Below are 26,290 nucleotides of genomic sequence, written 5' to 3'. Positions count from 1 at the left end.
TTAAACTCCTGTAGCAGATAGATGGATCCATAATTCTCTAACATCACAGAAACTCCAGGCTGATTGCTGCCTGATAAAAATCAGGTCAGGGTTGAGAAAACATCACATGCTTTACTGTGGTTCAACAGTTGCTTCCCCCTTGTCTTTCCCAAGGCAGCTTCGGGTTTGGTTTTACTAGGTCAGTAGGCTTCCCGAGTGTCCTGACCTCTGTGTTGTTGTTGATTTTGACAGGAAGCCTTCTGTGTAACCTGACCTCTGAGACCTAGTTATCAGTTGCCAAAACCCAGCCATAAGGATGTCATCCCATGGACCATATCTTAGAGGTTTTCACTTACAAAGGTAAGCCGGTGTTCTAAATCAAGTTTTCCTGAGGATTTTTTCAATGGTAGAATAAAAGGTTTCTATTTATCTAAAAAGAGCATGTCATTTGCCATCTGTTGTGAAGTTGTCTAAACCTGTTGAAAAACTGTTTCCTTTGCTTAGTCACCCTTGAAGTGAGGTGGCCTTTTCTCTTTCCCTTCTTTTTTTTTTTTTTCCTTAGCTGTTCATAGAAAATATACCACAAAAGGATCTCAAGACAATTTTTGGACACAGAGCATTTTACCAATAAACAGCCTTGGCCCTTTGCAGGAGTAAAATCCCATTTTAATACAGCACAAGGGACGCTGGAGAGAGGTCTTATTTCTCTCTGCGGTACACCACATGGTGAAACCAAAAAAAGACTTTAACTTGCTTTCTCCTTTCAGGTTTCTGAGTGCATGCACTCAGTCCAGAGACATACGTTGCTTGGTTTCTGCATGGGGTGGGGTGGGGTGACATGGGGGAGCAAATAAACCTCCCCTGTAGGAGGACCTGCAGGTACCCTGTAGCCTCCTTCAATTTCAGGTCCACGGTACATAATTGACACAGAGTATCTATCTATGCCAACCTCTGCACCTTCTACAAACACTGACTCTTATTAGTAAATTACCTCTTCCCAAGTCATAATGTCACAGTATTAACATTCTCATTTTGTATCTCTGTCAAGTAGTAGGGGAAGGACTTGCCTAGGCAGACCAGTTAATAATCAAGTATAGAAGATGGGAGGGAAAAAAACACGATTAATTTGGTCTTCCAAATCCTCTGTGTAAAACTCCCAGATAGTGTCGCATGCAGTGTCACCAGTGCTGCACTTTGTGGAGTCGGGATGATCCGCACACTCCTGCCTGGTGCTGGCATATAATGATGGTGGCCGAGAGGCTCCTGGAGGGACACTTGGTGGAGTATCCAGTGACCACAGAATGTAGCAGATTCAACAAGCTTTGCAGTGACCAGTGAATGGGGAAAGGGGGGCATCATAGCTAGAAGAGAGAGCAAAAGCTTGAGCTAATTTACTGGAAAGCCCCAGGCCTTGTTAAGGAATCTTTATGATAATAGCTCTTTTGACTGGCCGTTCTGTTTTTTCCCTTTTAGAAGTAGCAATGGTGGTTGGCTGGGAAAGATGTGGAGAGAGCCGGGTAGGAAGGGGGTCAAAAGACACGTGACAGGGCTGATTAACAAGTAGGCTTTGTGAGCATTGGCCAGGGGACACCTGCAGCTCTTCCAGACATGCCTGCCCAGTAGGGGTGGTTTGAATGAGAAAACAGCTTCCCAAAAGATGTAACACAAGAGCATAAAAGGAAAAGAAAACTGTGCATTTGTGAGATGAGGGAATTGTAGAGTTTTATATCTGATTCTCCTTTAAATAAACCTTTTAGTATCTAACACTCTCACCCGTAGGTCAGGGCTCACCAGATGACGAGAGAGAGGACTCATTACCAGGGCTCCAAGCTGGTGTTTTGCTCAAAAAGGAATTTGCTTTCAAACAGACATGTATTCACTAATCTCTTTTCTTAAAACAATAAATAAATAAAACAAACACAACATCTCTTCCAACTCAGCTGACTAAGTCTAAGTGGGGATGACAACAGCATTCACTGGCGTGTGATCCCACAGAGCAAGTGTCCAGAATGAAAATAAATGCGACTCTTCCTAGCAGGGCACAGTGGTGCTTTGTTTGTAATTCAGTTAAAGAACAGGCGTTACAATGCTCTTGTATGACAGAGGAGATAATAATAAAGAGATCCACGTCTTTGGGGCTGAAATTCAGCTAACCCTGTGCTTGACAGATTGGAATCAGTATCTGAAGAGAGCCAGAAGGGGACAGTCCTTGGTTTCCAAGGGGCTATACTTGGGGGAGGGAGGAGAAGCAAAAGAAAAAATCCTCATACCTTCCATGTTCAACCAGCTTAGCCCAGATGTATTCTAGGTGGTTGTTTCTCAAATTTATTGACATTTTCCATAGCTAATAGAGCCTTGATGAATATCAGTTGTGTGATCATATTGTGAGATATTAATTCATCTTTCGGTCTGTCTATCTCTCTCTCTCTCCCTATTGAAATGCTAAGTCGCCAAATAAGGTCATCACTTTAATTTGGTTTTAGCAGGACCTGGAAGGAATTAAGTGAGGTGTCATCACTGTCACCTTTGGAAAAGCTTTCCTGACTGTGGAAGCTGTGTTGGATGTCCCTTCTTGGCATTTTCGCTGGCTTCAATTTCCTTGTCTCTAAAACATAATTGGTGATACCTTCCTCGGGAGGTTGTATTTTTTTTTTTTTTGCAGTATGTGGGCCTCACCGTTGTGGCCTCTCCCGTTGCGGAGCACAGGCTCCGGACGCGCAGGCTCAGCGGCCATGGCTCACGGGCCCAGCCGCTCCGCGGCATGTGGGATCTTCCCGGACTGGGGCACGAACCCGTGTCCCCTGCATTGGCAGGCAGACTCTCAACCACTGCGCCACCAGGGAAGTCCCGGGAGGTTGTTTTGAAAATTAGTAAGCTAAGTTATGTAAATTGCCTAGTTCAGAACCTGGTGTCTTAGTCCATTCAGGCTGCTATAACTAAGTACCATAGATCAGTGACTTATAAGCAGAAAACATTTCTCACCGTTCTGGAATCTGGGAAGTTTGAGATCAAGACACTGGCAGATTCAGAGTCTGGTGATAGCTCACTTCCTGGGTCATAGAAGGCTGTCTTTTTGCACTCTCCTCACATGGTGGAAGGGGTGAGGGAGCTCTCTGGGGGCTCTTCTATAAAGGCACGAATCCCATTCATGAGGGCTCCACCTTCATGACCTAATCATCCCCAAAGACCCCCCCATCTCCTGGTACTATCACCTTGGGGGTTGGGTTTCAATACATGAATTTTGGGGGGACCCAAACAATCAGTCTATAGCACCTGGCATGCACTCTCAATAATTGATGGGCATTGTTAGAGCATGCATCAGAAAGCTAAATCCATTCATTTACTCAATTGGCGAGCTTCTTTTTTTTTTAAAGTAGAGGGAAGGATTATTTATTTATTTATTTATTTATTTATTTATGGCTGTGTTGGGTCTTCGTTTCTGTGCGAGGGCTTTCTCTAGTTGCAGAAAGCGGGGGCCACTCCTCATCGCGGTGCGCGGGCCTCTCACTGTCGTGGCCTCTCTTGTTGCGGGGCACAGGCTCCAGATGCGCAGGCTCAGTAGTTGTGACTCACGGGCCTAGTTGTTCCGCGGCATGTGAGATCTTCCTGGACCAGGGCTTGAACCCGTGTCTCCTGCACTGGCAGGCAGATTCTCAACCACTGCGCCACCAGGGAAGCCCCGCTTTTTTTTTTTTTTTTTTTTTGACGACACACCTTGTACTAGGCGCTAAGCAAGCCCCTGATGATAACAGCAATGAGCCAAACAGATATGCTTTCTGACTTTCTGAATCGGACAGTATAATGGAGGGGAGAGGGGTAAGCAGTGACAGAGCCAAACAGGACCATGCACTTCTTTTTTTTTTTTTTTTTTTTTTTTTTTTTTTTTTTTTCTTTTTGCGGTATGCGGGCCTCTCACTGTTGTGGCCTCTCCCGTTGTGGAGCACAGGCTCCGGACGCGCAGGCCCAGCGGCCATGGCTCACGGGCCCAGCCGCTCCGCGGCATATGGGATCCTCCCAGACCGGGGCACGAACCCGTATCCCCTGCATCGGCAGGCGGACTCTCAACCACTGCGCCACCAGGGAGGCCCTAAGGACCATGCACTTCTGATGACAAATTGTGACAGGTGCTCTGAACGGACGGTGCTTTGTAAGGTCACAGTGCAGGAGAACTCCATCATCTAGGGAGTCAAAGAAATCTTCCTTTTGAATGGAACTTTGTTGCCGAGTTTGCAAGGATAAGGGTTGACATGGAGGGTGGGACATGAGACAGAAGCAGGATGTGAGAAAGTGTATCTGTTCTGTTGTGGTTTAATTTCATACTGTTGGAGGATCAGGAGATTTATTGGTGTGAACTTAGAAGACTAAATTCCTCCAGTGCCTTTTCTGGCATGAGTTGCTGTCCTCTGGTATCACAGGGATGTGTATGAAGGGAACACAGACAATGCAAAGGAGATGGTTTAGGGGTCTGCGGGGAAGACACCTGGCTGACAAATAGGAAGGAGCCAGTAGGATTGTAGAGTTAACACAAGGAACACCGGGCTGAGAGGCAGGAGAGTTAGATCTTGTCCCCAGCTAGCAGTTGTAGTTTACAGATGAGAAAACTGGGCTTCAAGAAGATTGTGTATTTACCCAGAATATACACCTGATAGGTGGTAAAACTTAGACTAAAATCCAGGCCTTTTTATTCCAGATCTCTTGACTATACCACAAATGGAAGGATTTGAGAACATAATTGCTGAGGTCCCTTCCAGGTTTAAAGTTCAATAATATGAATGATCCCCATGGTGCTTCCTCAATAGTAAAGAGAAAAAAAAAATGAAAAAGAAAGAAAAGGAGGAAAGGTAAGGTCAACAAGGATGGAAGGAAGGAAGGATGGAAGGAAGGGAGGAAAGAAAGAAAAAGAAAGAAAGAGAGAAAAGAAAGAGAAAAGAGATGAAGACCCAGAGACAGACAGACAAAGAAAAAATAAAAAGAGAAAGGAAAAGAGAAAATAAAAAAATCTTGAATTTTATCTATGATTTTTCTACTTAGGAATATGTCCACTTTAATCATTTATAGAGCCGTTAAAATCCACATCAGAGCACCTGCCAACTGAGTATTCTGTCTCCAGCCCACCGTCAGGGCACTCACTAGGATAGATGTGAGACTTCCCTGCCATATTATCATAATGTTTATTCCAGCCAATGCTTGATTATCTGTGCCAAACACAGGGCAAGCCATGGAGACACGAACCCCTGAGAGAGTTCAACACGGTTCTGAGTCATTAGCTCCAATATCCTCGCAGCTCCAAAAGTGGCCAAGCTGGAGGTTTCTGCTGAGCTTCATTGCCTTAACCTCTTCCATGCTATTGTGTTGAGCCTGTAGGTTCAGAAATGAGACATAACGCCAGGCAAAGAAACAATTTACTTTACACCCAGGGCAGACAACAAGTTAAGTCACCTGGCCGAAATTAGGGTCTCGAATGTAGGCAGTGCCTTGTCCTTTTATTTTTTACACCAGACCTCCTTTTGGCTACGCTAGGTATAAGGCAAATTTGCTTCTCCTCAAAGCCTTTTGGGCATTTCCTTTTTCCCTAAGCCATGGCGACCAGACACTGTTCTTCATGCCAATGTCTGCTTCACTGCCCTCCCCGTCACACACACACAATTTTTCAGTTTACGCTTTTGTAAAAAATTTAAATGTGTTGCCAGTTAAACACAATATCAAAGGCCCCAAGTTGTTTATTTCTGTTTCTCTATTAGAAGAAAGGAATCATGATAAAAATTGTGCTTTCTGGTTCTAATGGAATTTAAATATGTTTTTAAACAAAATGTTGGTAAGAGACACCTATCTCCTCCTCACCAAAACCCCTCACTTTATAAAACAAGTGTTTAAAAAAGTTGGATCTATTTTTTTCTGTGGAATAGAAACTCAGGAGTGACATTGAAACTTGTTGTTAGTAATATATAGCAACAGCTCCCGGGCTCTCTGTGGTATAGAAAGAGCAAGCTAATGACTAAAATTGAGATAGTCTGACGTGATATAATACATACAAAAATAAATTGTCTCTAAAAACAGCATATTAATAGCACTCTCATTTTTAACCAAAGTTACTGTAAAACAGAAGGATCTTCTCAACACTTATCCCAAATTCCATTATTTAAGTATTTCCAAGGGCTGGAGGAATATCTAGAAATGTACAGACCAGAAAGTACAAGAGAGTCAAGAGAGAAAATAAGGTCAGTTCTTCCTGACACACAAACTACTTCAAAGGAAACTGGACATCTTTTAAGGAGCAAGGGACTGTCTTTTGGGGTCTAGGCCATCAGAAGATGGTTCTGTTCAGAAATGTTATCTGTGTGTCATGGAATCCCCAGTCTAAGATTTAACTCAAGACTGGCTACACTGGGTCATGTCATTGGAGAGTAGCCTATGTTACTTTAGAAAAGATGGGGGTTTTTTTTGGCCACGCATCATGTGGGACCTTAGTTCCCCAACCAGGGATTGAACCCACACCCGCTGCATTGGAAGCACAGAGTCTTAACCACTGGACCACCAGGAATGTCCCAAGATATTGTGTTTTAAGAAAAGACATGATTGCCCTTTGTGATGCTAACCCTCTGTTCAGGATACAGACACATGCCTAGTTCCTCTTAATGACCTATGATGTGTGTATAAACTGTGAGTTTGTAGTCACACTTTTGAATGTATATACATTTAGTCTGTATCTTTCAAGGTTATCAAGTTCAATAAGGTTTCCAACTACTTTGCAAAGTAATACTTTATTTTACTTTCTCCAAATGCTCTCATTTTCTATCTCCAAAAGGTGATCCTATGTCCCCTTTGGGCTCCAGGGAAGCTCTTCATATTCTTTCACTACTTCTGCAAGCTGTTTAAAAAAAATTAATTTATTTATTTAAAATTAAAATAAAATTATTTTAGTTTTGGCTGCGTTGGGTCTTCGTTGCTGCGCGCGGGCTTTCTCTAGTTGTGGCGAGCGGGGCTACTCTTCGTTGCGGTGCGCGGGCTTCTCATTGCGGTGGCTTCTCTTGTTGCAGAGCACAGGCTCTAGACGCGCAGGCTTCAGTAGTTGCAGCACATGGGCCCAGTAGTTGTGGCGCTCGGACTCTAGAGCACAGGCTCAGTAGTTGTGGCGCACGGGCTTAGTTACTCTGCGGCATGTGGGATCTTCCTGGGCCAGGGCTCTAACCTGTGTCCCCTGCATTGGCAGGCGGATTCTTAACCACTGCGCCACCAGGGAAGCCGCTGGCAGGTGGATTCTTAACCACTGTGCCAGCAGGGAAGTCCCTGCAAGCTTTTTTTTTTAAATCTCTCTTGGTCTTGCCCTAAGTTTCAGTACGCAAGTTCGTCCTAGACATGTCCCCTTAAATCTGTCATCATCGATGGAATGCGTTTACCCTACCAATGAGTTTTTCCTTCCATATTTTCTATTCTAATCAGTTCTAATTGTTCTACCCAGACAGTTCTTTCATACCACCCTCCCCCAGTCTGAATTCTGTTCATTCTCCAGAGTTCATCTTTAGGTCATTTCCCCCACTCCCCCCACCGTGTCCTTTACCCTCTTAATCCAATCCACTCCAAACTCCAAACTACTCGACCATTTCTACTGGTCCCCTTGATGCCACCTCCAAGCCTCCGTTCATTGTTCTTAACCATTTTAGAGTTTTCTCTCTTGCTCTTGCCTTGACAGGGAGAGGCCAAAGGCCAGATATCCCAATTTAGACTTGTTCTGTAGGAGGGAGCTTTGCATCTAGCAAGAGCCATACACTGCATTTTAGAGTCTTTAATGGTTTTTCCCTGTCAATCTTTGTCAAGAAAATATTTAATCTGTCTTCTTGCTGAGTTTATTCCCCACCTGGATCACTTTTATTGCATCTGTACGCACAAGGACACACCTGTTATGACCGTGGAAGCTGGTTATCTCAATATGAAGCAGCAGGAAGGGGATTCAGTGGGTTATCATGCTGATAGATGAAGACTCTGCAGTCTTTAGAGCATCTACAGACGTCATGGAGGTGTTTGACTGAACATGTTATGGTATCTTTGGGTAAAAGAAGGGAAGTAAATTGTGCTGAATCTGAGCGTATCTGGCTCCTGAAGCAGTCATTGCTCATTCTGAATTAACTCACTGGCCTTCTGGGTTTTATCTACTGTACAACCTCACAGGCTTGTCCTGCCACAGGCAGCATGATTGACCTTCAGGGTACTAATAAGGTCAGCATTTGCTGCCCTGGTCAAACCCACCACGTATACTTGGTTCTCATCACCACTTTTCCGAGCCAGGGACCTCATCTTTTCCTTATGCAGTTTCTATCATCACAAGCTCAGGGTTAAGCCAACAACAAGGTGTTGTGTTATCAAAAAAAGTCAGTACAATCTTAGACTCATTGCAGCTTTGGGTGATGGCATCCTGGGCAGAGCTGACGTTCTAGCAGAGCCAAGAGTCTGGACACTGTTGATAAGAAACAGTTTAAAAGGCTGGAAGCTGTATCACCCAGAAAAGAGGATGAGAGTGAGCAACGGGATTCTCTTTTTATCTATACGGGTTGGGAGGTAATGTGGAAGTGGGACTTTGTTCATATGAAAGCTAGGACTAGTGAGGTTAAATTATAGGGAAGCTCCATAAGTTTAAAAATGGAAGGGATTGCATTGTAACTGGTGAGCATGCTCCTAACACTAGTCAGATGTAAGGGCTTGTGTTCAATGGTTAATCAAGATATGGAAGAGATGCCTGCATGACATGAAACTAAAGAGACGCAAATCAGCTCTAACTCCAGCCTTCTTTGAACCTGTGATGATTTCCAATTCATTTATGTCTTTCAAGAGATGTAGCACCTGAAACAAGTAAGACTCCAGATTTTGTAGGGATGGATGAAAAAATTTTATGCAAGGGCAGGATTGGGAGGGGGGAATGGGCAGGGGGAAGGTTTGTCCAATATTAACCTTGATGGTTTTGTTCTAGTAGGTCTATCTTGAAAACAGCAGTGGTCACTCACAAGGCAATACTAATTTTGTTCCCTCCTTCACAACCAGTACACAGCTCAATACAGTCACCCCTTACTAGTTATGGGGGATTGGTTCCAGGACTACCACGGATACCAAAATCCACAGATGCTCAAGTCTCTTATATAAAACCCGGTCGTACCATCAGCTCTCTGTATCTGCGGGTTCCGCATCTGTGAATTCAACCAGTCTTGGATTGAATTTCGACTATAAGTACACCAGGATTTCAGGCATTCTAAAACCTCTAAAAGTTTGAAAAATAATGTTTGGTTGCTTTTTCATGTCAATTTACAATGACTAGGAGTACCAAATAATTAGGCTTTGGGGGAATTATTCTTTGGAGAAAAAGTACCTTTTACTGAGTTGCTTTCATACATATATCACATTCAATCTCTAAAATAATTCTACAAGGTAAGCATTTTTATTCCAATTTTACAGTGGATGGAGTTGGGGAGGGCAAGCAACTTATTCAAGTTCACATGACCATAATGCTGCTGAGCTAGTCTTTGAATCTGGGCTTGTGTGATGCCACAGTCCTTTCACAGAATCCCATGGCTCTAATCATATATCCTGCATATTTTTGAAAGATGGAAGGCAATGTTTAGAGAAGCCTGTTACTTCTGAAAGACATGACTTGGCTTTACAAGGATGGAGGAGTATTTGCTTAGCGGGTGGGAACTCCAGCTTTGGCAATGCCCTAGCATGGGTCTGAATATCAGCTCTTCCCTCTAAATTGCTGAGTGCCCTTCAGCAAGTTCAATAACTTGTGTAGGTCTCTATCCTTATCTGAAAAATGGGCGTGCTAACAGTATCTTCCTCATAGGGCTGTTTTTAATAGTAAATGAAATAATATATGGAAAGCACCTAACACAGTGTGGACATGGTAAGTTTTAGCCATTGTGAGGAGTATACGGTTGACCCTTGAATGATACAGGTTGGAACGACACTGGTCTACTTACATGTGAACTTTTTTCAATAAATATATTGGAAAAATTTTTGGAGATTTGCAACAACTTGAAAAAACTTGGAGATGAACCGTGTAGCCTAGAAATATCGGTAAATACAGTACAGTATTGTAATGTATTTTCTCTTCCTTATGAGGGATTTTCTTAACATTTCAAGATATAGTAGTTCTGTCACCCGCTCAAAGTTCCCTCGTGCCCCTTTGTGGTCAGCCCCATCCTGCCATTCCTGGCCCCTGGCAATCACTGACCTAATTTCTGTCCTTATAGTGTTGCCTTTTCCAGAAAACCATACTGGTGGAGTCATATAGTATGTCGCATTTTGAGTCTGGCTTCTTTCACGTAGCATAATGCTTTTGATACTCATCCATGTTGTTCCATGTAGTAGTATGTTTTTTTTAATGCTGAATAGTATTCCATTATATGGATATACCCCATTTGTTTACCCACTCATCAATTGACGGACATTTAGTTTCTTTCTGGGTTTTGGTGATTTTGAACAAACATTCATTTTGAAAGGGTTTTTTTTTTTTTTTTTGAAAGTTGTCAACCTTGTTTTTTAGCAACTTACCGTAACTTACTTATGTAGCAATTAGCAATTAGTACTTTTAGTTTGATTTGATATTAAGGAATTATCTTTTGCCTTTTCAACTGGAGTATTCGTTCTGAAATATGATGATAACTAGGGCAGGCTGGTCACGGGAACTTAGCACAGATGCTCCAATAGGTAGCCTTCTTCCTGTACGTGTCATTCCAGGCCTGCGACTTTCCTCGTGGAGAATAGAACGCCACTTCTTCTCTGTATCTGAACAGGCACATATTCTGCTCGAGGAGGGGACTCAGAAGGTAGTGGTTGTAGCTGCCTGAGATCCAATAGTCGCCCTTTGCAATAAGGCTGTGATATAAATAATCATATGTGAATGGGTTTTTAGCTTTACTCATGGGAAATTGGGAGCCGAACTTTAGTTCTTCAAACTGTTCCATTTTGAAAGTTACCTATCTGAGCAGTAAGAAGAAAAGGGCGTATAAAGACATCAAAGTTCTAAGATAGGTGAGTGCTGATTTATTACTTAGTGTATTCACTGAAACTGGAATTTGTCTTTTAGATTCACTTGCCTCTGGCATCACAGTGCTGCAGCGTGCTGCAGTATCACATTGCAAAGCTATGGCTGTTGAAACTTCTCTCTCTCTCTCTCTCTCTCCCTCTCTAACACCTTTCTTTTCCCAGAAAAAGTGTGGGGGCGGGGAGGAGAAGATGAAGGAAGGAAAAGGGGGGGGTAAGGAGTGGAGAAGAAGGAAATAGAAACCCTGGGTAATTATATAGCACCTTTGATGTTAGAATCTCAAAAGTTGTTTTCAAAATCAACTCACTTAACACTACTTGACTGTCAGGATGGGGGAAACCAGGCAGGAACTGGAATGGGTTTTTGTAGAGAAACACAGTGCACTGGTGAATTTTATGTGTCGATTGGCTGGGCCATGGGGCACCCAGATATTTGGTCCAACCTTATTCTGGATGTTTCTGTGAAAGTGTTTTTTGGTGGAGATGAACATTTAAATTGGTGAATTTGAGTAAAGCAGATTATTTCCATAATGGGAGTGGGCCTCGTCTAGTCAGTTGAAGGCCTGCACAGAACAAAAACTTGAGCTCTGGAACAAGAGGGAATTCTGCCAGCCCACTGCCTTGGGACTTGAATTGAAATTCTTCGTTGGGTCTCTGGCCTGCCAGCCTATCCTGCAGATTTTGGACTTATCAAGTGTCCGCAATTACATGAACCAATTTCTTAAAATTTTTAAATAGTTATAGATAGATATAGATATAAATAGATACACACACATGTCCTCTTGGTTCTGTTTCTCCAGAGAACCTTGACTAATTCACACAGCAAGTCAGTGGCAGAAGGAGAACAGCCATCTGGGTGGAGACAGGAGAGTCCAGTGGTTAATGGTAAAGGCCCTGGAGCCAATGAACTGCCTTCAAATTAAGGTTCTGCCAGTCATCAGCTGTTTGCTCAGTCTCCATATCTGGGGAGCAATTCTACCTACCTTATGAAAATGTGAAGGAGTAAGGGCCCTGGAAACCCAGCTGCAGTCACCGTTATAATTAATATCTGAGTCTTAGTGGCACCTATTTTCTAAGTCTGCTTCCACACTACGATGGCAGAATTGAGTAAGACCTGCAAAGCTGAAAATATTCACTCTCTGGCCCATGCTTGAAAAAGTTTGCTGACCTCTGAACTATGATATGGGAAAATCTGACAGTAATACTTCACAAGTAATTTGACTAGATAATGTTCTTTTTAATCAGAAACCACGTTCTTGCAAATCTGTCTTGAAGTTGGTCTCTTTGTATTAAACTTTAAAAAATTTTAGAGGCATCAAACAATCTTGCTAAGTCTCTGTGACGCAGTTTATCATGTTTGAGCAGAAATTAGTCATCCTTATGTTTTCTTGAGTAGGCTCCTTCTGAATCTATTAAAATTGCCAATATTATGTGTAACAGCCTTCTCAAAGATCTTGTTTTTGATTAGTTTGGGAATTAGGAATTTGGCCTAACCACCTTTGAGAAAAGGACAGAAATAATTACTTTAAAACTTGGAACATTTTCTGGGTTTGGGAGTGACAAGGTAGGGGATTTTGTTGGGATTATCTCATTTGAATTAGTGCCAGTCGAGGCATGCCAAGAACATTTCTCTTAAGAGCAAAAGGAAACATGTCTAGGGTGGCTGATATTTACTAAACGATGTATATGCTGTAGGCATAGATATGCATCCACACATATGTCACAAATACACACACTCACATGTATGCATTTCAGGCACACCAGTCTTCTTCCTGCTGAGATTTATTTTGTTATAATTTTTCTATTGCTTCCAAGAGACAGAGACAGCCCTGTCTTCATTCTGTGACTCTTACAGTCCTAGACTGACTACATCGGTGACCACAGTGGTGATTTCAGAATAGGTTGCATTCAGCCTTGCAAGTCCTCCTCAGCAACAATTTCCCATCACCCCTTTATCACCATTCTCACTTGTCTTTAAGTTTGTTTGCTGGGCAAATGTCCAAGCAGTGACTGGGAGAATGCCTCACCGCGGGGAATGACATCATAAGGAAGACTCAGGGGGTGCTCATCCACCCAAGGGGGGTACCTGCACAAGCTGTGATGGGAACAGGGTGACAGGTGGGGATGGGGAAGACTATTTATCCTGACACAAGGGATACTTCCTGGCAGATGCGTTATCTGATTAGAATCTTAAAGGGTGAGTAATGACTATTGCCAAGAAAGTAAAGAGGAACAGAAGGGACGAGTTTGAGTCGAAGGGTACAAATGGTCAGAAGTCCCTAACAGTTACTCACTGGTCATCGGTTCTGCATCGCTTCCCCCTGTTTAAGTTCCTGCCTCCCCCTACTGCTCACTGCCACCCTGGATGTTTCCAGGGGAAGATGAATCAAGTCAACCCGGTAATTGAGGAAGTGCCTTCTGACCTCTGGTCTCTGTGAAACTCTAACTTCTCTCTGTTTCTTCCTCTGTAACAGCATCTCGCGGTAGGAAGCACCACCATCAGTTCATTCCTGCACGGCTCGCCCTGGGTGGGGCGGGGTGTAGCTCTTCCACAGAACACTCTTTATCTGGATTAGATGAAAGGCTTGATCTACCAGTGGTGCTGTTTAACCAAAGAACTGCCTTCAGGACTTTCCTTAGTTAGTGAAACTATTGTTGACAAACCAAAACTGCATGCAGACTCACACCCACGGTTTATTCAAGCCAGGTAATACGCTAAGTGCATGGTGTAAGTAACAGTTTCTTTCTCGTCAGAAGTCGTGGGCTCAGATGTCAGTCTGGTGGTTTCATAAACATCTTCCATTAAGATTCATTGTCAGCCAAGTGTCTGCAGGATCTGATTTAAACGTGCGATAAAACACAGTGGGGCATGTGTAGTTTACGTGTACATGTAATTTACATGGATAATTTACATGTTTAATTCTTTCCTGAATTTTTTCCTCTACTGTTCACACACTTAGACATATCTCTTTCTTGAATTAGATAGTAAGTAAGAATTTTAATAAAGCACTCCCTGGATAAAATTTTAGAAAGTCTGCTGCTAACTTTGATGGTTGGGAGGTGGAACTGGTTATGTCAGTGTTGATATTTGCTGGTGGTCCTCATCTCGCCTACATAATCCGGTTTTGTGTAGGGATGTGAGCACTACCTCACACAGTAATATGACACGATCCTTGATATTCAGCGCAATTTTAGAGCAAAAGCATGACACTAAGACCCTTCTGACAGGCTTCCACTTTGCCCTGTTCAGCATTACAATGGGGCCATTCTTTTTCCAAGATAGTCATTGAGACCAGCACTATCAGATTATGGCTTGATAGCTATTTATCACTTTGGTTTGATGTAAAAAGCAGGCATCCCTAATCACTCACAACTTTAAAAGGCCACAATGTTATCAGAGAAGAAAGTTTTAAAGAAATATTTTAAACATTATTTCACAAACTTTCTAAACCCTTAAAGAAATCTGGCTTTCCATGCAAATATTTAAATAATACATGAAGCTGTTAAATTTGATCACTTTTTAAATTCCCTTCTGTTTTATGTATGTAATGTGGAGAGGGCCAGGGAACAGAAGGAAGTTCACTGCTCCTTCTAGGATTTAATCACAAATACCTTGTTTTTTACTTCTGGGGAATACTGTAAAGGGAAGTTGGGATATGATAAGAAAGGCTTGGTTGATTCGATTATATCTGATGCATTTGTCAATTGATTGAAATGATCAGATTTCAGAAGTACCTAGGACAGAGGAAGCAATCTCCTGAAAGTGATAGCCCAGTGCTGGGTGACGGAGGGGATTGCACAGAGAGGACTTCTCCTTCCCCCATCTGAGTAACAGATGTTCTGTGTTCCCATCACAAGCGTCTTTTGCACAGCCCTAGTCTGATATTCATATCATGAGGTTTCGCGATCTGCCCGTTCCATTCATCTGTTTCTTCTGGACTGTGAGCTCCTTGATACCAAGCATGTGTTCTTTATACTGTTTTCCTAAATCCTGGGCAGAGTAGATGCTCAGTGAGCATTTTGGAAGGAAGGAAGGAAGATAGGAAGGAAGAGAGGAAATGAGGGATAGAGGAAGGAAGGGAGAGAGGAAGGAAGAGGCAAAAGTTTACATATAATGTTTACAAAGGTACTCAGCAAAGTAGAACATGTACTTAGTTTGATGAGTCATTTGATTAATAACGAAGTACGATTTATTTAAGATTCAAATACAAGTTATAATTTAACGGGTACTCTGGGCCTGACGTAATGAAAAATAAGTGCAATACATTTTAAAAGGCTTTCAAGTCTTAAGTATAAACTAAACAGATGAGATTTTTCAACCTTAAGAATTACCTGGGATATTAGCTTTGGAAAGTGTAAAAGGCAAAAAGAGGGAAATTGCTGAAATGAAGTCAGGGGGATTATTTGCATAAATATGTACAGTCACTATAAACTTCCAAAGGAATTTAAAATCACAATATAAACTTCCAAAGGAATAAAAAGGAATTGCTAAAAGAAAGCAGCTTTACTTATTGTCTTTATGTATTAAACCAAAATATTTTAGTAAGTCTTACTGTTAAGTGGTTGATTTAATTCTTTGTAAATAAAGTTATTTTTTTTAAACCTGGATAATGTAAATATGTTGGTTAATCATTGGAGAACTCCCAGTCTTCTTCTTTGTTCCACTTCTTAAACAACCAGAAGATTGTAAATCCTTGAAGTTTCCTTGGAGTTATCTTAGGTAAAGTCCAAAGTTTAAGGTAGTGTTCCATAAAGCATAAATCTCACCACCAGAGTCCCTAAATCTCACCACCAAAGTCCCCTAAAGCAGAGAAGGATCAAAGGACACTCAGCATTCTAGGTTAGTCCTTACTTAGCCTGCCTTCAACCTGTTTCTTTAAAGATTCATCATACTTGGCATTTCACCCATGACCTATCCAGCTTTTCTTTAAAATATACTTTTTTTTAATCTTAGAATAGTTTTCCTTATTTATTTATTTATTTTAAAATATTTATTTATTTATTTGGCTGCATCAGGTCTTAGTTGCAGTGCATGGGCTTCTCTCTAGTTGTGGTGTGCTGGCTCCAGAGCACATGGGCTTAGTTGCCCTGTGGCATGTGGGATCTCAGTTCCCTGACCAGGGATCGAACCCGCGTCTCCTGTGTTGGAAGGTGGATTCTTAACCGCTGGACCACCAGGGAAGTCCCCTAGAACAGTTTTATATTCATAGAAAAATCACAACAATAGTACAGAGAGTTCCCGTACACTCTGTACCCAGTTTCCCCTATTATTAGCATCTTACATTAGTAAGTTACATTTGTTACAATTAATGAACCAGTATTGACACATTCTTATTAACTAAAGCGGATTTCCTTAGTTTTAGCCTCATATTCTTTTTCTGTTCCAGGATCCTGTCCTGGGTACCACCTTTCCTTTTGCTGTCAAATTTTCTTGGGTTCCCCTTGGCTGTAACAGTTATTCAGACTTGCCTTGTCTTTGACGAACTTGACAGTTTTGAGGACTAGTGGTTAGGTATTTTGTAGAATGTCTCACAGTTGGGATGTTTTTCTCATGATTAGATTACAGGTTTTTGGAAGGAAGACCCCAGATGAAGGGCACCTCTCAATACATCAAATCAAGAGAACATACTACCAATGTGACCTATCACTGTTGATGTTGACCTTGAGCTCCTGGCTGAGATAGTGGTATCTGTCAGTTTTCTCCACTGCAGAGTTAACTCTTTTTCTCCTGGTTCCAAACTGTCCTGTTTGGAAGGAAGTCCCTAGGCACAACCCACACTTAAGAAGTGGACAGTTATCTTCCACCTCTTGGAGGGCAGAGTACAGAAATTATTTGGAATTTTTCTGCACAGCCAATTTGTCTCTTCTCCGTTTATTTATTTATTCAATCATTTATTTATATACACATTATGGGTATTTATTTTTACTTTTGGTTGTAATCCAATTCTACTTTATTTTCTTGCGCAGATTGTTCCAATTTTGGCCATTAGGAGCTCTTTTAGTTGGCTTCTGTGTCCCTTTGACATATGTCTATCATTATGGGGTTTTCTTTTTATCACTTTTTAAAAAAGCCTTCCAGCACAATAAGATACTCCAGACTCATCTTTGGTGTTTCCTGCCCCAGCCCTAGAATCAACCATGTCTCCAAGGAGTCCTAGTTCCTTTTACTGGAGGATGCTATAAGAAACCAAGGTTTGAGGTCTAGTTATTCTTGGTGTCGTTGCTTCTAGGTCCTCTCAGCTGACAGAGAAAGGAAATTCATGTGTGTATATTAACTTGTATTTATATGCGTGTCTATAAATATTTGTATATGTAACCAAATATTTGTATATGTAGCCATACAGACATATCTATACCTCTATTCAGCTAAACATACAGTGTTTCCAATGTGAATCCATTAACACATGGATCATTCTAGCCTTCTCCCTTTGCTTATCTGTAATCTCTCATGCCAACAATGAGAAATCTGACTCCACTGTGGTCATTCATTTACTTAATTGTCAATTTCCAGCATGCAGGTATAGTAAATCTGAATTGTGCATCTGTACCCCTGTGGGAAACAACTTTATCAACTCAAGCACAAAGCTTGCTTTCAGTTTCTTTTGCCTTTGGTCTTACAGACTCCACTTACTTCCAAAGTTACTAGGGTCAACACCAATTTTCCCCAAGCCTGAAACCCCTTCATGGGTTGTTTTACACATTTACAATTATAGTTAACTTGGTTCCTCACATTCTGCATTCCATCTCTGGGATCCCCAATCTCCAGATGATTTTTTTGAATTTGCATACATTGAGGTTCATGCTTTAGTATTAAAGTAATGTTTTAAATTACCTAACATCTAGCAAAACTGATAAACTATGGCCTACCTTGTGTCAGGCCCTATAACAATGTCATTCAGTGGGGCTTTATCTTGTAGTCTCCTCGGAACAGCCCTGATGTGTCCCTGCATAATCAAGGCCCAGGCACCCCAGTCTAGGAAGCACGGACTACGGAAACTGCCTTGTGATATTTATGGCCATATCTCTAAAATTCTAGGATTCCTTAGATTTGTGTAACCACATTTCTCTTAGCGGTTCCAGAATCTGCAAAACATGATCTATTTGGAGAACTGCATTTACATAAAGTTAGAATTTTTTTTCTTGCTGCTCTTTTGCTCCTAGGAAGAAAGTAATTTAAACTGCAGGGGAGAATAATAACTACTGAAGTCAATACTAGCTTTTGTCTAGAACAAATGCCATCAGCGCAACTTAACTTATAATCCCCTTTGTCAATCTGGGTTTGCTGAAGACAACAATTAAGTTGCTCTGCACTCACAAGCGATCTGCTATATTGTTTTTTTATGGGCTTTATTTGTTGCACCAACCACATTATCCAAACAGCATGTGCAAAATTATGCCAATAAAGGAAGGAAAGGCAATGGTTGTGTGTTGCTGTTATTGTTGGGTTGGGGGTGAGGGATAGGACTGGCTGGAATTCGCACATTAACAAATAAATTGTTGTCCTGAAGGACTTTCATGCTTTGTAAATCTTTCCAACTTCATTTTACCTAACTCCCAGGATGATCATCCACCACATGATGGTATAAGGTTGTCCCCAATGGGGAATATTTATTTCTAATGCTGCCATGACAGGTTGAGGACTTGGTAGGAGTGATGCTCTGGAGTTGTATGATTGAGCTGAAAAGTTTAAGAAAAATATACTTAAAATCATAAATTTATGTAGTGAGGCACTGGACTGTATCTTTTTTTTGGTTTGTTTAAGCTACTGTTTTTTTTTTAACATCTTTATTGGAGTATAATTGCTTTACAATGGTGTGTTAGTTTCTGCTTTATAACAAAGTGAATCAGTTATACATATACATATGTTCCCATATCTCTTCCCTCTTGCCGGACTGTATCTTTTGATGTGCAGAATACTGCCCCACTGAGAGATTGCAAGCATCCCTGGGGGTGGAGCCTCCCCTGTGGTAGGAGGGACTGCTGGGTGGGACTTTTCTGCATGTTAGTTATAGATCAAACAGCCACCTGTTGTGCAATGGGAAACTTGGAACCCAGAGAAGGAATCTAGAAGCAGATGCTTCAGGTTGAGATGTCCTTTGGCGCTTAGCAATGTTGATTTGGTATAATAACAGAACTCCACGTCTGAAGAGATAGAAAAAGGTTTCCCCCAAACTTTCCAGAATATTATTTTTGTTCACGGAAGGTAAGCATACTTTGTCATCCAAACACTTGGTTTTGAACGACTGGGAGGAAGAACCAGCTTAGTCAGGAAGGACAAGCTTACCTGAACTTCTGTTCACTTCAGGCTGGAGGAAGGGCTGAGAAAAGGAGTGGCTGGGCTGCGTCATGCAGCCTGGACTGTTGTCACGGCCCCCACGAGTTGTGATTTCAGGTGAAATGTGCCTGACGTTGGGAGGGTTCTCAGGACTCCCATGATCGCCATGCCCAAGCTCTGAGGGTCAGACTCTACCTGCTTAAGACAAGGGTGGGATTTCACCCAAAGGGAAGAAATAATGATCTCTTATCCCAGAGGAAGAGGAGGCTGGGTTTGGACTAGGCTGGGAAGATTCTTCTCTTTTTTCTGGTCACCGAGTTGGGCTTGGACTCTGAACTGTGGAGGTGGGGATGGTGCCAGGGGAGGCCCACGGTACCTAGACCGGGGTGCAGAGGTTGGGTCTGAGCCTGAAATCCTGACAGTATCCAACTCTAGAAGCAGTTGTGAATTTCACCGAGCTTATAACCAAGTCTTCTGTAAAGTTTTATGAAAAACCTGATCTCAGATGTACTATGTACAGATGTATTGCAGGGGTTAAGGAGAATCAGACCCCCTCTTGGAGGCTGGAGAAAAGGATGCTATGAGGACAGAGATGCATGGCCCAGTAGAGTTGCACTCTTATATAAGAAGCAGCAGCAGAAGGCTACAGGCCAAGAAGCATGAAAAAAGCAGCCCCCCTAAACTTACCCTGAGAACATATGTGATGGCACCTTGAGAAACCTCAGATTAGCTGGGAGGCATGGGGTGAGGGTGTATGTGGGTGTTGGGGAGTGGGGGCTACATCTGAGTAACTAAATCCAGAGGGGCTCATGCAGTAATGTCTTGGGAGGGCAAAGATGGGAACCTAATTTCAGTTCAAGGTCACAGTTTGGAAATGTGAAAGACACAGAAGTCCCACTTAGTTTTCTTCAGCTCCTAAGCATGTTTCTATGAATTTTATCCCATGAAAGGAATGCTACTGCACATCAGAAACAAATTCAGTGGCTAATTTGAAAAAGCAGTTATTTAAAAATAGAACAATATTTCAAACATTTTAAGCTAACGGCAGCACATGGGAGTCACATTGCCCCCTTTCTCTTCTTCCCATAACTCCAACGTATGTGCTTTCTTGTACACACAAGTTCACTCTTCTCTCTCAAACATCCTTAGCACAAGTGGAGGACTTACGTTCTTTACAATCCTAAAACCTTCGATTATAACCCACGCTAACATAACAAAGGTAATAAAATGTGGAAGCTTGCCAAACATTTGTAGAGTACTGTGCCGTTCACAAAGCGCTTCAGAAATATTTTATCTCATTGGAATAACACTTTCTTGCCAGCGTAGCTGTGTAGGTTTCTTTCCATTTTATATATATATTTATTTATTTATTATTTATGTTTAAGCAACAACTCTTTTTTTTTTTTTTTTTTGCGGTACGCGGGCCTCTCACTCTTGTGGCCTCTCCCATTACGGAGCACAGGCTCCGGACGCACAGGCTCAGCGGCCATGGCTCACGGGCCCAGCCGCTCCGCGGCATGTGGGATCTTCCCGGACCGGGGCACGAACCTGTGTCCCCTGCATCGGCAGGCGGACTCTCAACCACTGCGCCCCCGGGGAAGGCCAACAACTCATTTTTAACGACTGGGCAGACATGAGCTCCCACTAGCTTTCCAGATTCAGCACACAGGAAAACAATGTTCAATGTCCTTTTCTGGTATCACATCCTCGATCTCTAAACAAATACATGAAGTGGGTCTCTAAACTCTGAGTGGAAGTAAGCTAATCATTGACGTTCGAGGCACTTTGCTACTTGACACACTTAAACAAAAAATGCCCAGCCGCTCTGCAAACTAAGTTTCTATTCTGGAGAAGAATTATCCCCTTAAGGGGCCCACACAGCTCTGCTGAGGTTCCTGGTAGACTGTGACCTGTCTGCTTGTTTTTTTTTCCAGCATCCCTTGGAGTACCCCGCTCAGAGACTGGCACAAAGGGAGTGGGTATCGTTGTTGAACAGGAAAAAATAAGGTAATTGCCACCAAAGGAACACTCCCTCAGTCCCAAGCCTTTGCTAACAAGTGACAGATTGAATCCTCTTAACTACCATGTGATGTATTGATTATAACCCTATTTCACAGGTGAAGAAACTGAGGCTGTGATAATGTGATATAATAAGGAATATATATTTGGTCTTTGTCCTCGGTTCCTGACACAGAGATCCTACAATCCTTGTAATTTCCTGAGCAATAGGGGTGATAAAGAGCATATTTTGTTATCATATTTGTTGTAGTCCTCAGTTCCTGACACAAGGGCTTCTAAGCTTTTGGGATCTCTGGAGTGATAAGAATGTCATTCTGTATGCTAATGAGATGACTGGTGGCTGGGGTCCTCTAAAGAGCCTCAGGATGGGGGCTGGTCACTGGAAAGACCACAATGAGAGGATCGGAACTTTCCTCCCCACCCCCTGACTTCCGGGTAGAGGGGAGGAGCTGGAGACTGAGGTAATCACCAATGGCCGTGATTTGATCAATCGTGCCTATGTAATGAAACCTCCATAAAAAGCCCTAAACTGCTTGGGGGCGGGGGTTTGCGGTGATTTAAAGAGTTCCTGGTTGGTAAACCGATTGAGGTGCCGGGAGGGTGGTATGCCCACATACCTTGTCCTGTGCATCTCATCCATTGACTGTTCTAAGTTGTATCCTTTATAAGAAGCTGGTAATAATAAGTAAAGCTTCTTCCTGAGTTCTGTGAGCTGATCTAGCAAATTACCAAACCCGAGGAGAGGATGGTGGGAATCCCCGATTTACAGCCAGTGGGTCAGAAGTATGGGAGGTCCAGAACTTACATTTGGTGTCTGAAGTTTTGTGGGACTGAACCCTCAGCTTGTGGGATCCGATGCTAACTCTGGGAAGCTAGTGTCATAACTGAGTTAAATTGTAGGACACAGTTGGTGTCCAGAGACTTGGAGAATTGCTTGGTGTGGAAAACCCACACTTGGATATCACAACTGTTATGAGTAAAAATGGTTTATAGAGGCTCAGAGAGATTAACTTGTCTAACTCCACACAGCCTGAGAGTGTAAAAGCTGGGATTTGAACCGAATTCCTCAGATTTTAATTCTGTAATACCATGTTGTCTACTGTTTTATCTGTTTAACTTCTGGAACATTCTTATTAATCCTGGTGCTGATAAAAAATGTATTTCATGAGAAACCCACAGTGGCACTTCAAAATGAACATTTTTGTAATCTTTACGAGAGAAAAACAAAGCATAAATACACCACTGAATGTCACAGTGAGTGGCTGAAGTGCTACCTCTGGAAATTAAGTCTCTGGTCCCAGGTTCACTATGGACTAAAAATATTAATTCTGATAAAATAGGTGGTCTCTCACTTTTGCTTATTTTGTTTTACTCTTTCAAAACATAAGCAACTCATTATCTGTGTTTTTGCTTATGAGATTATATTAAACTTCAGGAAACCACATTGTTCACTTCAGTGGAACCAGCTGGGGAAAAGGCATGATAAAAATTAGAAGGATCGCTCCTGCTAACAATAATTCCACCACCAGCAGCAAAACCAACAGCATAATCATCACCACTACCCTACCACCAGTAAGACCACCACCACCACCATCACCATCAGCATTAGGTTTTCTTGGGACAAGACAGAAGGGGTCGATTTCTCTTCCTTATGTGGATATCACATTTATGACTTCCCTTTCACTAAAAAGTTATATCCCATCACTATCCAAGCCTATTCAGACTTCAAACATTGAAACATAATTTTGACAGGATACAGGGTTTTAGTAAGTAAAAACAAAGAACTAAGCCACATTAATGGCAGGGGTAGTTTACAAACTCTTTTTGATCAGTCAGATTCTTTTCATCATTTATATAGAAGTGGTCAAATTTCAAAAATGTCTTTGAAGTAAGTTTGAATATACGCTTTTTCTGACTTACCCCACTCCTCCGAAAACACGCGCGCGCACACACACACACACACACACACACACACACTCATGTGATTCTATAATAACATTTAGCTCTTCCTTATGAATTTATATTATACAAATACAAATGTCTCTCTCACTACTTGTCTTTCGAGGCCCTAGATTAACCCACTGTATGACTAATAAACTGGGGATCAGACTTTGCTCTCTGCACAGCGTAGTTTCTAATCTATAGTGACCTGTGTTATGAGCACAATCCCTATGTTTAAAAACTGTAACAAGTAGATATGACTAAGATTAATTTTCTTAATCAACCAATTAGATTTTGAGCACACAAACAGATACTTTGCTTTTCTAGATATCAGTATAAAATCTATTAAGAATCCATCTGAAACTGTTCTCAAAGTCTATGACATCTCTTATTTTATGATGGTAAACTCTCCCTATTCAAAATGGATTTCAGTTTTGAAAAAGGCCTCATTCAGAGGCAGGCTGTTGAGTAAAGGGAATAACCAAACTGAGTATGAAACTGTTTGTTTTTTGGTTAAAAACAAGCTTTTACTAAAATGTAATACAGTGATTCTGAGTGGGTAAGTAAAAATTCTGGGGATGGTGTATGTGTTGGTTATTTTGAAAATGCATTCTGAGATGGCAGATTGAAAAAAAATCCTTGATTTCATTAAATAAACAGTAAAAAAAATTTCAACTTAAGTTTAAACTTTCTTGGATGGCATGATAAGTGTGGTGGGGTTTAGGACAGAGGATAGCTGATGGTCTTTAAAGTTTTTTTTCACATGTCAAAAAGATGTATGAAAGGTTAAAAAACATTGTTGTAAGAAGACTTTTTATCTTGTGTGGCTTCTAACTTGATTTTATAAATTTATTTATTTTTATTTATTTATTTTTGGCTGTCTTGGGTCTTCGTTTCTGTGCGAGGGCTTTCTCTAGTTGCGACAAGCGGGGGCCACTCTTCATCGCGGTGCGCGGGCCTCTCACTGTCGCGGCCTTTCTTGTTGCGGAGCACAGGCTCCAGACACGCAGGCTCAGTAGCTGTGGCTCACGGGCCCAGTTGCCCCGTGGCATGTGGGATCTTCCCAGACCAGGTCTCGAACCTGTGTCCCCTTCATTGGCAGGCAGATTCTCAACTACTGCGCCACCAGGGAAGCCCTCTAACTTGATTTTAAAAGAAATTTACAAAATAGGACTCCAGAAATATTTTGAGAAACGGCCTCTGCAATGAAATAGAGGTATAATCTTCTTAGGGCAACTGTTTTGAAGGTTAATGCTCATTTTAATATTAAAGTTCTAGTATACTCACTTAAAAAATTAGATTAGGGGCTTCCCTGGTGGCGCAGTGGTTGAGAGTCCACCTGCCGATGTAGGGGACACGGGTTCGTGCCCCGGTCCTGGAAGATCCCACATGCCGCAGAGCGGCTAGGCCCGTGAGCTACGGCTGCTGAGCCTGCGCATCCAAAGCCTGTGCTCCGCAACAGGAGAGGCCACAACAGTGAGCGGCCCGTGTACCGCAAAAAAAAAAAAAAATTAGATTAATACTTGGTAGTCATCTTTCTTATCCAGCTGTCTCCCCCAGGAGTTGAAGGGCTTTGCAGATTTTAGACTACAATTTTCCACAATCCTTATGAAAAAATAGCAAGTTATATGATGTATATAGGTTCTCAGGTTCTCTGAAATTTCAGGTGGCAGAGAAATACCAAATGTAATTTACCACAGTTTAGTTGTTTTTTATTGTTGGTGTTTTTTGCCAATATATGGTCCCAGGTGCTATGGTTATAAGACTGCGATTCTGTAACTTCTGTTGACATATCTAAGTGAGCTCATGATTTCTTCCGAAGGAAAGTGGATCTCGGAACCCCCTTTGCAGGCTTTTCCTGGTCAGATGGAATCAGCTGGTGTTATCAATCACCATAAAAAACATTGTGATAGAATCTGGATAAAGAAAGACACATATGCTGGCTCCTACTCTGTAGTTTCTCTACTGTCTAATCTGAGAGGCAGGATGGGCACCCAGGTGTGACGTGTTACCACACCCCAAACGGAGAGAGCAATGTATTTCCTGCTCAGCACAACTCCCCTATTCTGGACGTACAGGTTTCACCAATGTCCAGTTTCTTAGACAAGAAAATAGCTGGTCCAGTGTAGGTTCACTAGTGATCAGTGTTTCTAAAATCTAAGACCCTTTGTTTCAGCCCCGTGTGGCAGTCTTGCATCCCCCCAGGCAGCTGTGCATTCATGGGAATCCACTGAAGTCATTTGTCGGGAAGGAATTCCCTGATTGGGCTTGGAACATGATGCAGCTATTTTTAGGGTTTCAGCTGGTGTCCTTACCAGTTCCACATGATCTAGAAGTTGCTCCACTTCCTTCTATTGAGATAATTTGGGAAATGAGTGTTAGATGGAATTTCAGTCTCTGTATCTATCATTACTGCTGCTTTAAAACAAACAAGTTCTTAGAATTCTTTCCACCAACCGGAAAAAATCTAGTTGCCGCTTCAGGTTTGAGTGCCTTAGGAAATTATGGGAAAAATCAACTAAAGTGAGTTGAGAATCTTGGGCCTCTATCACTATACGAATAAGTCAAAGAAGGAGCCTCACTTGGGACCAGCTTGCCAGGTAATTTTCACACTGGACTCTGCTGAGCATCACTGTAAAGGATGACAGATTGTGAGATGGTGGGGCAGGGTCACATCCTCTACATCTCCTGGGGTGCTTGTTAAGATTTAGACTCTCAGACTCCACCCAGATCTTCTGATCAGGCTCCTCAGGGGTTAAACCCAATAACCTGCATTTCTTATGGACTCCCAGGTGACTCTTAAACACACGCAAAAGCTTCAGAACCACTGCTGACTGTCCATAGATTTAGGAGCTGGAAATTGGGGTTCTGGGCTGCCCCCATCCCCATTCCACATTCATCTACTTTACACATGGGAAGCAACACCTCTGTGGCCAAAAAATTTAAGAAGTTAGAAATAACTATTCCAGTGTAAACATCTGAAAAAGACCTTCTCATGCTTATTTTCACTGATGATTTCTTTCTAGTTAGAATACAAATGAATGCATA

The 26,290-nt window shown here is 42.0% G+C and overlaps 1 long non-coding RNA gene across 1 annotated transcript in view; it reads left to right on the top strand.

Moving 5' to 3' along the window:
• The first annotated feature begins 229 nt into the window (after positions 1-229).
• Positions 230-26,290, top strand: part of LOC308608293 — a 37,671-nt gene continuing 11,610 nt past the window's right edge. The window contains exons 1-2 of the long non-coding RNA XR_014014135.1: positions 230-339; positions 21,217-21,289. This is a non-coding gene — a long non-coding RNA (uncharacterized lncRNA). The remainder of the gene's footprint in view (positions 340-21,216; positions 21,290-26,290) is intronic.

This window comes from Mesoplodon bidens (genome assembly GCF_964165515.1).
Source record: "Mesoplodon bidens genome assembly, chromosome: 20".
Taxonomy (NCBI): domain Eukaryota; kingdom Metazoa; phylum Chordata; class Mammalia; order Artiodactyla; family Ziphiidae; genus Mesoplodon; species Mesoplodon bidens.
The sequence above is the reverse complement of the archived record's forward strand: the minus strand, read 5'-3'. Positions and strand labels throughout refer to the sequence as shown.